The sequence below is a fragment of the Hibiscus syriacus genome, unplaced genomic scaffold (assembly GCF_006381635.1).
Source record: "Hibiscus syriacus cultivar Baekdansim isolate YM2019G1 unplaced genomic scaffold, ASM638163v2 tig00109999_pilon, whole genome shotgun sequence".
Taxonomy (NCBI): Eukaryota; Viridiplantae; Streptophyta; class Magnoliopsida; order Malvales; family Malvaceae; genus Hibiscus; species Hibiscus syriacus.
Genome location: NW_024062556.1, coordinates 474,783 through 488,044, shown reverse-complemented (window position 1 = coordinate 488,044; position 13,262 = coordinate 474,783). Strand labels below are relative to the sequence as shown.

Below are 13,262 nucleotides of genomic sequence, written 5' to 3'. Positions count from 1 at the left end.
CTCCTATTATTCTCAATTAAGTTTTAATTATACCTTGATTTTTTATTGTCATGATAAGATAATATAATTGTCAGAATAATTAATATATTTTAATGATTTTAAATAATATAATACTTTTTATTAATTATAAAATATAAAATATTATTTAAAAATTAAAAATAAATACATAAAAAATAATAAAATGTAAAATTTAGGGTTTCGGTTATGCAATTGGGAACGGAGGACCAAGGTTTTGCTGCGTCTATCCAAAACTCAAAGGTACGAATACAATCAGTGCAAATGCGACTTCCCAACCAACACTGACGCAATTCAGGGTTTCTACTGCCAAACAAAGCTCTTTCTTCTAATTTTTTGGTATGAGCACTGATATCTAATCTATCGATCAACTAATTTGGATCGGTACGACAGAATGAGGGCAATCATTTTAATCCAATTTGTTCTATTTACAAATGATAAGATTCGAATCCGTGATTTTTTTAGGAATCTAGTACCTCGTCTGTTGGTAAAGCTCTTTCTTCTAATAATTAATTTTCTTAACTATTGAGTTTTTTTTAAAAAAAATGTTTGAGGGTTCAGTCATCAGTGTTGGAATTGTAGAAGCCTAAGCAAGAAGGTGGAGGTGGAGCCTGTAAAAGTGCCAAAAGTGGCAGAGCCACTGGTCAAAATTTTGTCATGTGAGAATTATACATATGGATTTTGTTTCTTCACTTGAAGCAGGCTCCAACCCAAAGCCCCCCCCCCCCCTATTTTCTAAATATTTTCCTTTTGTTTTTTATGTTTGCTCAATAATCATATAAATCTCATCAACATATGAAATCATTGTGTTCACCCCTCGAATCCCAATTTGCATAGACTCATATACTGTATTTTTAAGAATATTTTGGTTAAATTAATGACAACAAGAAAAAGGGCAATTCTTCAGGATTGGTTCAGTTTTAAAGTAGGACCAGGAAGGAATATATTTATTTGCAATTGTATTATTATTATTATGTGAAAAAAAAGAGGATATGGTTTTAGGGAAACTGTAATGATAATGTTAAAAGATGTCTCTAAGGTTTCATTATGGAGTCATTTTTAAGTACTTCGCCCCCGTGCTTCATTTTTTTGGTAAAAAAGTTCCTAACATTTGACTATCCATTGTTCTTTTATTTTAGAGCATTTTGACGTTTAAGGTTTCATTTTAGGGCAAAAGATCCTTATTCTAGAGTAGGGGCATTTTTGTCTAAAAATAAAATCTTAGGGGCCAAAATGCTCTAAAAAAAGAATAGGGGTTAAAGTGATTATTTAATCGAACGTTAGGAAAATTGTATGGACAAGGTTAAAAGATGTCTCTAACATTTGAGTATAGAGTCATTTTAGTCCATATTCCTTTTTAAGTATTTTGGTCCCAACATTTCATTTTGGACAAAAAGGCTCCTAATGTTTGACTAGCTGTTTTTCTTTTATTTTGGAGCATTTTGGCCCTTAAAGTTTCATTTTAGAGTTGGGGTCTTTTTGTCCAAAAATAAAATCTTGGGGATCAAAATGCTAAAATAAATAATACGGGATAAAGTGACTGTTTAATCAAATGTTAGAGACATTTTTTTATATATTCTCATAGCTTTCTGAGTCCCCCAATGTATGCATAAGGATAAGTAAAATTATGCCTATTTCATTCCACATTTGTTATTTTGATACAACATGAGGATTAAAAAAGAGAAAAATACAAAATAAAAGTTAAGTTAAACGAACAAAAGAGGATTAAACAGTAGAAAATTAGAGTGGGAAAAGTGTCTATCAAAGTGTTTTTATGAAAGGTGGGTGGCAAAAGAGGAGGTGGTAACTGGTAACTGAACTGAAACGCTAATTAATGCTCAGCATCAGTACTGTGTGAGTTAGATAAAAGAGGGTCTTGTTCAGGTGAAGCAGATTTTTAAATTTCATCATTAATGGACACTATCCCTTCAAGATGAGCCTTCTTGTTGTTGTTTTCCTTAGGATCTTGTTTTCTTGAAATGGGCAATGGAGATTGAAGTTTATTGCTGTAGCTGCTGGTCTGTGTGAGCATTTTTGCTCTTTCTTCTTGAACCATCCAATCTGTTCTGTAGAGAACCAATAGCATGAGCAATGCACAGGTTGCTTGAGCAGCAAGTAAGCCGAGCCAGAGCCCGGGAAACCCCATTTTTACGACGAACCCCATCAGGATAGCTACCGTCATCCCCTCCAAGTAAAACGAACCCAAGTTTATGTTTGCTCCGATGGTTGGCTGGGCAGTGCCTCTTAACACCCCGCAACCAGTCGTTTGAGGACAATTCCCGAGCTCGCAAAGCCCCACGATCGGTAATGCGGCTGCTGTAAGCTCGAGGATTTCGGCATCACTGGTGAAAAACTTGCACCATTGGTGTCTCATCAAAGTGGTGAACAACATTGCTGAGAGACCAATAGCTAAGGCGCAAAAGAGCGAAACAATCATGGAAATGCGAGCTTTTCCAGGTCGGTTTGTGCCGAGTTCGTAACTCTTGTGGATACTCCAATGCTTAAAGCTGAAGGGAAGCAATAGACCAGAGCTGTAGTCTGAATAAGGATCCCCATTGAAGCAGTGGTAGCTTTGGGGTTAACGAGTAGGCCACAAAGCAATATCATGAGTTCATACCACCACCATTCAAGGCAAACTGAGGCACAAGTTGGAAGAGCAAGAGCAAGAAGAGATGACCATCCCCTAAGACAATCAGTGCTCGGAGTTACCCAAGAATTTTCATATACACCAGAGAAGTATACAAATGAAGAAAGCAAAAGGAAGACATTGAGGTTAGTCCACACCATAGCTATAGCCACCCCTGCAACACCGAGCTTGAGATGAACAACGAGAAGGAAATTCAACGGGACATGGAGAAGCACCGAGATGGCCGAACAGTAAGTTACAGGTAATGTAATGCTTTGAGCCCTGAGGTAGACTCGAAGTGGGTGAAGAAGTGAAAGGAAGAAAAGGTCAGGGATTGAGAAGACAATAAATGTATGAGCCACTGATGATATCTCTTGGTCTTGACCACACCATAGAAGGATAGCTTTCATGCAGGCCCACATGAAAGAGATAGGGATAGAAGCTGATAGAAGAAGAAGCACCGTCCTTTGTAAGGTTATTCCAAGAAGTTTCAATTGTTTTGCACCATAAGCTTGTCCACAAATGGGTTCCATCCCCATGGCTAAACCAGAGATTACAGAGTAGCCTGTAATGTTTGCAACACCAATGGCGAGTGACCCACCAGCAAGCTCAAGCTCACCGAGGTAACCAAGAAAAAGCATGGAGATCATAGCTCTTGAATATAGAAGTAAACTACTAATAGCTGTCGGGCCTGAGATCTTCCCTACGGCTTTTATTTCTTCCAGGGCCTGAATGCAAAGACAAAGCAAGAAAATTTAGACATTTGGCAGCTAATGATAAAACATAAGGTACCCTTTTTTCTGAAAAAGAAGGTATTAGTTTTGGTTCATATAGTTCAAGCTGTTTTTATACCTCAGATAGAGTTGGCAACCTATGTAGTTGCTGTTCATCGTGATTGGGAAGATCCACAGTTTTATTCAAAGGGTCTTTTATTGAAGGGAGAAATGACATCTTTGGAGAAGATGGCTTTGAGCTATACATATCTAGCTAGATGTTAGCTATATTGTAATGGATAAAACAAGTTATGGGAAAGGAAAGGGAAAGGAAGTAGACCTTAAACTACTTGTGCTTATGGGGTGCTGTGGGGTTTTGGAGAGATGGGGGAAGAGGATATTTATACACCGGAATTGGGGCCTACTCTTGGGGTTCTTGAACGTGTCAATATTACATGCAAAAGTTTCTACTTAAGAAAACACTTTTGTTTTGGAAACGCCCATCCCTCTTTTTGGCTTCTTTGAGTTTCTCTCCTTCTTTCCTTATCTCAAGGTTGGTTAGTCACTTGGAATTCTTATTCCTTTTGTTGAACAACTAAGGTAGAGACACCGGGTGATGCATGTCTACTTTAAAATATGAACGTTTTTACGTTAGCCGTTCATTCTATTGATAGTGACTCATGTTCGTTTTAAAATTTTATTTGTATTTATCTCATATGAAATTTTATTATTATTAATATATATGTACTTATCTTCAAAAATATTTTTAGATCCACTATTAGATTGGAAAGTTTTGAGTGTGGAAAGGAACCCATGACAGAGCCTTTTCTTCTCATGTTTTCTTTATGTATATATAATTAACATTATAACAACAAAGATGTGGTGAAACCCCACGAAATTGTTTTCTATAATGATAATGTGGGGACCCTTTTTTATTGGCATTTTGTACGGATAATGTGTTGAAATGACTATCCAGCTCAGTTGGTAGAGCACAAGATTCTTAACCTTGAGGTCGTGGGATTGAGTCCCACGGAGGGCATTTCATAATTCGGAGGTATCCCACGGAAGCTGCTTTTAACCTAGTGTTGGGGGTAGCCTATTATCCTACCTCCTCTTATCACATTACATATTGAAATATGAGTCAGCTAATTTTTTTTTTGTATGGATAATGTGGTGAGTTTAACACTGTTTTAAAGAGTTCAAATAAAAAATTATACTTTATGATTAAGTGGATAATCTTGAAAACCACCATCACCGCCGTATCTAACCTCCCTTTAGGTTATACAATATAAGCATATTTTGATTACTATATTAAAAGAGTTTTATCCTTCATTTTGTCAAGTGGAAGTCTGATTGACAAGCAAATAAATTTCCATGATCTCTTTTTAACGAAATGACAGGAGCATATATATATATATATATATATTGACAATGTTTGAACATATTCCTCTCTTTCTCTCTCTAGACATATAATTTTAATATGCAGGTAGATCTGTTTGCATGTTCTAAGAAAGCCATGCATGTTCCATTTTAGCACAACCCATGTGATGAAATACAACCACTGAAACAACATATGGGAGAGTTGACAATTTTGTTCATATATTTGTTTGAGGCCCCCATATCTTTTACCTACTTCATTCCTTTTGAGAGCAATGAGGAAGAGTGTGATAATGCCCTGCCATTGAAACATTATATTAAAAAATTTTAATTTCATTTAATAAAAAATTAGTTCTATCGAGTCTTTAAGATAGGCCTTTATAGGTTTATATATATAAATATACATTGTGTTGGCTGTTGGGGGTTGATATTTTGTTAAGAGAAAACCAAACAAAAAGTTTGGTAGCGATAAAATAGATTTGCATGCGTAGTTATTCGAACCTAGGTACTCTAGGAAGAATATATTCTCTTTTATTATTGAATCCACTGAATAAATTCTAAAATCGTATCTATGATGAATAATAATTAATTTTGTATTAGATAATAGTGAAAAAAAAATAACGATAGATATTCATATATCCCAACTTGGATAAAAGTTAAAGAAAATAAATTGTTTTAAAAGGTTAAGATCTAATATATTATTATTTCATTCATTACTCTTCAATACATAAATTATTATTATACATATGTGTGATTTATTTATAAATTATGTAAATCATGTTTATAAATAATGATTGATTTTGTATTAAATATTAATAGATGAAAAAATAATTGATAGGAGTTTCACCCATTTTTAAGATGTGACACTATTTTTTTGATCTTCTTAGTATTTCACATGAGTCATTAGATAAATTGATTTATTTTTACAATAATCATTATTTTTAAAGATATATCTTTAAAGATTTAAATCAAGCTGCATTCATATTTTTAATTACGTTAAATTTATCATGATTGCAGATAAAACAGACGTTATTAATATGATTGTGAGTATCTTAATCATACAATAATGATTTTGGACAACACCGCTACCTCTATATAACAGGTACTATTATACTAACGAACCGTTATTTAAATCCCTAATTTTAATCAAAGACATTGTAACACCCTTAAAACGATGCGGGTGACCTAATTCGATCCGAGGTGTCACATTAGGGCCACCGGAGCGACCCATATTAAAAATCCAGGAATATTTGTTAATTCATTTAAAATCAAAAAATAATTTATAGATAAAATACAAATTCATAAAATTATTTATATATTAGAATAAAATCCACTAATATCCAATAGTAACACAAGTTTTATACTTGAATATAAAACATAACACAACCTACATGCCCCCTAATTACATGCACTATACTCCGCAAGCAATGCCGGTGAAACTCCTTTACTGATGTCGATATAAGCACAAAATCAAACTCTTTAACCTGAAATGGTAAGTAACATAGTGAGCTTTGGAAAGCTTAGTAATATAGAACTACCAGATGAATGTGATAGATCATCAGGTATATGGTAAATCATAGATTTTCTTAGTGGGACAGACATCAACAGATTCTATCAATGATTTTATATTTCATTAGCTAAGTCTTCAATTACGAGCATGTATTCACGGTCCGAAGGAAATATTCAAAGATACATATTTAGAAGATTAAATTAGGGAGTCTAGTGTGTTCCAACGAAACAGAGAAATGTATGCAGATCCTTTAAAAACATTAGTAGTTTATAACATATTTTAAAACCATAGTAATACCCTCCAACCAAACACCGCTATGCAGTTTCCCTATAACTGCATCCATAAGGACTTACCCTAAGCATACAATAAATGTTCCACCCTAAGGGAGTACCTTGGGGCCTATGGGCCTACCCAAGGGTCACATTAGGTCCGTAAGGAATTACCAGTTTGATCAGAGCTGAACCTCCATACTCCAAACTCCTACCCATACAGTATCCAATATAAATCAGATTGAGTAGTAACTTTAATATCAAATTCATGATCTAGTAGAATGTTGTAAAAATGATAATGTAGTTATTTAAATCACATAAATGTCCTTCATCCGTACACCAAAATACAATCCCCATACTAAGGGAGTGCGTTGGGGCCTTAGAGCATACCCAAGGAATACATTAGGTCCGTAACGAGTTACCAGCTTGATCAGAGCTGAACTTTCAAACTTCAGAATCCTACCCAGACAGTATCCCAATAATCGGTTCATACAGTAAACAGTAGATTCCATGATCTATAAATCAGGAACGATTATATTTTCCAGTGAAAACAAGTAACCATAGAGCACATATCATGTAGCCATAGTTCATAAACAGTAAATCAACAACTTCGGTAAATCACATTTTCATAATAGATAAAACAATCATATAGCACATATGCAACACACTAGAGGATTCAATGATTTTCTAGAGGTACTTGGTATTTTATCATGTAGGGAACCGCAAAACTTTTGTAAATTGATAGGGTTTTAGAAATAAGATCCTTATAATAAAGGGGTTTGATATCTAACGGATTCATCAGTCATTCAAGAATTGATTTATCAAGATCATATAGTATTCAAATATTTTTTAGAGGCACTAAGTAATCAGGAAGGTGTTCAAAAACTTTTACACCAGAGTTAATTGAGATTTCAGATATGACAGGAGTGATTTCATTATTCAGGCAATCAGATACATTTTAGAAATTTTGGTTTCTTGAAGAATTCTTCGTAATTTAACCCAATTAGAGTGAAACAACAATTTATATTATTTAGTATTTATATCGAATTATCAGGATTTTGAGTCCAATTAAACTATCCAATCCCAACAATGTGATACTTGCCAAAAATTCAGACCGAGGTACTTCACAGTTATTCACTTCTTAATACCAATTGCTCTAGTTGAACTGATCACCTTCATAATCATCGTTGAATGGATCTTAGAGAGACGGACAGGTAGCCCAATGGTATTTATTTCATTTCTGTATCGCAACGGTATCAAGAAATGTCGACATGCTTGATTCGGGGTTCTTAAGATGGTACAACATATAAGTTCATTAGCGTTTCCAGACTTACCATGTCATCCACTTAATTCTAGGTCATAGAGGGTACTTAGGTCATTTTAGTATTCAAATTTATCCTAGTCATTTTAGAGTTTCCAGAGTAATTCAGTCGTTTCGATGATTCAGATACGTATAGTGCCTCTATTCAGTTCAACTTTGTCATATAATATATTAATTTCGAGTAATTCAGACGTGTAAAGTAATTTCGGCAATTTAGCCTCTGGGTGTTCGCTCGGGAAATATAAATTCTAGATCATTTTGTTATTCGAAGTTGTTTTATTCATTTTGGAGCTTGAGGGTATTTAGTCATTCCAGGGCTTGAAGGTACTATAGATCAGTTTACACTTTAGGGGTATTTTGGTCATTTCCTTCAATCCATTCTTTCCATTTAATTCAATTTTTCGAACAATTCAAACATAAATAATACTCATGATATTTTAGTCTTTAGTTGTTTGCTGATAAATCAATAATTCTAGGTCTTGTACCTTCTCGGATGTTAGGATCTGATTATCAACGATTTTTCTAACATATCAGGAATTTAACAGGTGAATCAGTAGTTTGTCAGATTAAATACAAATTCTCAGGGTACTTTCACTATCAGGGTCATTTCAGACCATTTTTTTACCTCATATGGGTAATTTCATAATTTATTAACCAAGTGATTTCGGTATTAAAACTTTTAACAAAAATAATTAGAATTTAAAGATTCTAAGGTTGATTGATTTATCGGTTAATCACTGAACCTGAAATTATTTCTTATTAGTCTTCTAGTGTCTTATACGTGTAATCTGAGTCTTATTCAATTTAATTACTTTGCATCGCATTTGGATCAAGTTTATAAATATATTAATTACACACATGTAACCAAACATATTCATCTATGCATTAACCAATGGCAGCTTGTTACATAAAGCATACATAAGGTAGTAATATATTACCTCGATTTTTCAGCCATAACAGTTAACCAATTAAACTCCATTTGATCGCCCTCGAACTTTAATTACATGTCCCATAATTTCTTGGATACATGGCAAAACCAATTACATTAGAAATGAAACTTAAATGTGAAAATTCATATTGAATCGGGAGATAAAATGCCGAAAAATAGCTTATCGGGATTGGATTTGGCGAAATGGACTTTGGATTCTGACTCAAGATGTCAAAAAACATAAAATATGACTTTTCAAAAAAAATTGACTTTTTGGTCAAAGTCAACGGTTAACGATCAACTCTGGTCAAAGTCAACAGTTAGGTCAACGGTCAATGAGTTGACTCCACTCGAGTTGACTCAGTGAGTTGACTCATCTCGACTAGGTTCGGTCTGACTGGACCGTTTACAGAATGCTCCTGGACCAGTGGAGGAGCCCCACGCGCACTGCCGGCGCGTGCGGCAGCGACAGGGCTCATTTTGATCGATCAATCTTCCCTGGATCATCTACACACTCCAATTAATTATATTTCAACCCAAAATTGACCAAAACCAAGCCAACATATTTCGAAACACCACCAAGACTTACCTAAAATGGTTAGCGTCGAAAACGACGAAGACACGATGGCTCGTCGGTTGGGTTTCGAGCGCCCGGGGACGACGAGCAGAGCTACGGTGGAGGCGAAAGGACGATGGTGGGTGCTAGATTTTGCAATTAACCAAGGCGACGAGAGGGGTTTCTCTGACAAAGCTTCTTCAAATTTTTCGTGAAGATTGGTGGCCGATTATAGTGAGGGGTAAGGGGCTTTTGGTCGAAGCGAGGTGGCGGTTCAAATGGAGGTGGCAGTGACGGCTATGGAGGTCGAACGGTGGTGGATTTGGGGAGGGTCGACAGGGTGCGATTTAAGGGGTTAGGGATTTGGGGAAATTTGGGGATTGTGTAATATAACTCGATTTTAAACCAATATATTATATATTTATTAAAAATATCATCAACAATACCTTGCCTAAACAATTAGGGCATATATGACCTTATCTCAGGGATAAGGGTTCGAACCCTACAATCAAAAAGTCATTTCTTTTTATTTTTTTCTATGTCGACATAAAATGAGAAAAATTGGGGTTAAGTCCCTGAACTTCATGTAGCTTTATAAAATGGGTTGCAAGTTTCAAAAACTTGCAATTTGGTCCCTAATTTCATAAATTTAATTTTTTAATTTTTAATTTTTTATTATTTTAAATTAAATTTCGGGTGTGACAGACCTAACCCATATTATTATAGTTTACAGGTGGTGATACTTTGCGGGAATTATGAGTGTAGAAAGAAGAGGATTCATGCAATTGAAGGGTGCTGTGAAATAGGTTTCTCTTGTTAAAAGGGGAAGAGCAGAGGTAGGTATAGTAGTGGTCATAAAATGGGACCAGCAGAGTGTGTTAATGGATATGGCAGTAGATATAATGAAAACCAGAAGAAGATTGAAGAAATGGTAACACTGAGAGACAATAACGTGCTTCAATTCTAACCATCTAACATGTAAACCCCCCCCCCCCCTTTATTTGATGATTTTATATTGTTGCTCTGAGGGAGAGAAAAATCCCTTATGGTGGTGTCTGAGTCTGACAGTGGCACCAACCCTACCATTAACTCAAACAATCACAGCACCTCAAAACTTCTCCCTTTTTCCTGATTTTGTTTGTTGGGTATGAGATAAGATTGTTATTGCTTCTCCTTGAAACCTGTACTCTCTTCCAATGTGCAAGTGTTGATGCATATCAAACTTATGTGTCATGCAACTTAACCTCATTTTCTACGAATATGTTTAGAATTTTTTAATTTATTGATAATGCATATACATTTTATAGACACAATTATTCGAATTCAAAACCTCTAAAAAAATAATATTTCATTTTTTTCATCTAGACCACTTGATGGGTTTTTTCTAATTTGTTTAATATACATATATAAGCTAGAGCTCATCTTATACATTAATCTAATTTTAATCTACACTAAATGGTTTTAGTGGTAAAGTGAAATGTAATTTTTTTAAAAAAAACACATGTGCAAAGAGTTGTATTTATAAGTTAAGTGCATTGTCAATGATTGAAAATGATTCTAAATGAATATTATATTGTAATTATCCATGATTATTTAAAAGAAATGATAATATTCAATTAAATTTTTAGTGTAAATATTTCCCAGGGAAGATTGGGTGCATTGGATTCGGGAAGAAGAAATTGAACAAGTTCTAGGATGGGGAAGAAGGATGATTGATGCCATTCGTTTCTAGCGCTGGCAATGAAGTGGAATGGTATTATAATATGCCATTGTTTTCTAGGAACTCGAACAAATTCATAGATTCCATTTTGTTTTCCCCCAAAACAAAATTGATGCTTTCTTAGTCTCAAATATTCCATTACAGTAACTACTAGAGTTTCCCTGTTTCCAATGTTCCATCAAAATGTCACAGGCAACAGCTGTGTCTGCTGTAATATGCAGCAAATGGCACCAAAATCAATGATATGTGTTGACACAAAGTTCTTCCATCATGGTTTTCTTTTTAGCTTGATTGCATCTTTGCATCAAATTTTGTTTTTCCTAGTCTTTCTAAAGTAAATAAACATGATAAGTGCGCAACTAAGATAGAATTTATTCCAGTGCTCAGATGGCAAGCAAAGCAACAGAAACAGGGGAAAATATGTAAAATATTATAAAAGAACAGAGCAATCGTAAACAGCCCCTTCACTTAAAATAAATGAAGCTTTTTTCATATTAAAAGAGAAAAAAACTGACATAAGACCTGTCCCCCTCAAGGTTGCAATCAGCACAATTCATGTATGATTAGACCACATATAGGCAAATTGCAAGCTTTTCATTTCAAAAGCAAAAAGAAAAGTAAAAAGGTTGAAGTTTTGGTAAGGAATAGATCCCAATCAGCAGCTACTTATCTTTGGGTTTCTAAGGGAAGTATTCTTGGACAAATACTCGAATCAAACACCAAAAATATTTCCATCAGGTGGGCAGGTTTTTTCATCTCAAAAAGAAAAAAAAATACTTATTAATTAGGGTAAAGTGTACAAATGGTCCCCGATTATGGGCACTATTTTATTAAATTCTTTAATTATTAAAAGTTACATAATGATCCATCGACTATAGGACGCTACTTTGTTAAGTACATCGACTATTAAAAGTTACAAAATTGTTATCCAACTATTCATATGTTTCATACTTGTCATTTTTCGTTAAAAAATTGACAATTGTTTGAGTTGGATGTTAACCCGTCGACTAAAATATGATAAAATCTAATTCCAAAACCATTTGACTTGTATAATCGTTTTGAGATTCTAAAATCAGATTTTATCATATCTCAGTTTAACATCCAACACAGAGAGTCATCAAAGTTTTAACGAAAAAATAAATTTGAAATATGTCAGATGAATATTTTGTAATTTTTAATAGTCAAAAGACTCAACAGACAATGACTTATAGTTGAGGAGTTATTTTATAACTTTTAATAATCGAAAAAATCAACAAAACAATAATTAAAAAAATATTTATGTTCTTTATCCTAAAAATTAATGTATCTGAACTTGGAAATTTTTCAGATACTGATATCTGATTTTGTCTTGTATTAATGGGAAATGATCACGTACGGCAACCTTAATATATGACTAAAAAAGGCGTTACTGGTTTTGTTATTATTTAAATAACAAAACCGATAAAAAATTACCGAAAATATTATTATTTCTACCGATTTTATTATTATTTCTACCGATTTTATTATTTTTTCTACCGATTTTATTATTTTTTTTACCGATTTTATTATTATTAGGTACTTTATCGAAAATGTTAAAAAATATTAATATTTTAAATAAAAATAATAATATTTTAAATAAATTTTTATCGATTTTATTATTTATATAATAACAAAACCAATAATTATTTTTAATTATATATTAAGGTGCGACAATATAAAACTTCCTTATATTAATATCTAAACTTTGGGAAAAAGAAATATCAAATTTATACACTGTGCTGATGTGATATTTCAAAGGTAATAAAGTTGACACGTGACAATTAATTGTGTCATCATTTTGACCGCCAACGCCATGTCAACAACCTGATTGGTTGTACATGAGTACTATTTGAGAACTTTTTCAAGTTTAGATCCCAAATTTAAGAAAAAAATCAGGTTCCAATTTGAGGAAAAAAAGTGTTCAGGTACCAATTTGAGAAAAGATATCAAATTCTATACCTGTTTGTATAATAAGCCAAATAAAAAAAGGAATCTTCACTGATTTTCACACTTGTCTCGTCAGAATTCAATGAATCTACAAAATGCATTTCTCTTTTGGACAATCTTCAACGAAAGTTAAAATATATGCAACTATTACATTTAAGTTGCCATCATGCAAAATATTTCACTATTTACACAATAATATATATAGTTAGTAATTCAGTGTTTCAAATGCCAATAAAATACCATACGGACAAGCAAAACCTCT

At 33.6% G+C, this 13,262-nt stretch overlaps 1 pseudogene; it reads right to left on the bottom strand.

The window, feature by feature from the left end:
• Nucleotides 1-1,846: 1,846 nt before the first annotated feature.
• Nucleotides 1,847-3,622, bottom strand: LOC120212150 (annotated as a pseudogene).
• Between the last annotated feature and the right edge of the window lie 9,640 nt (nt 3,623-13,262).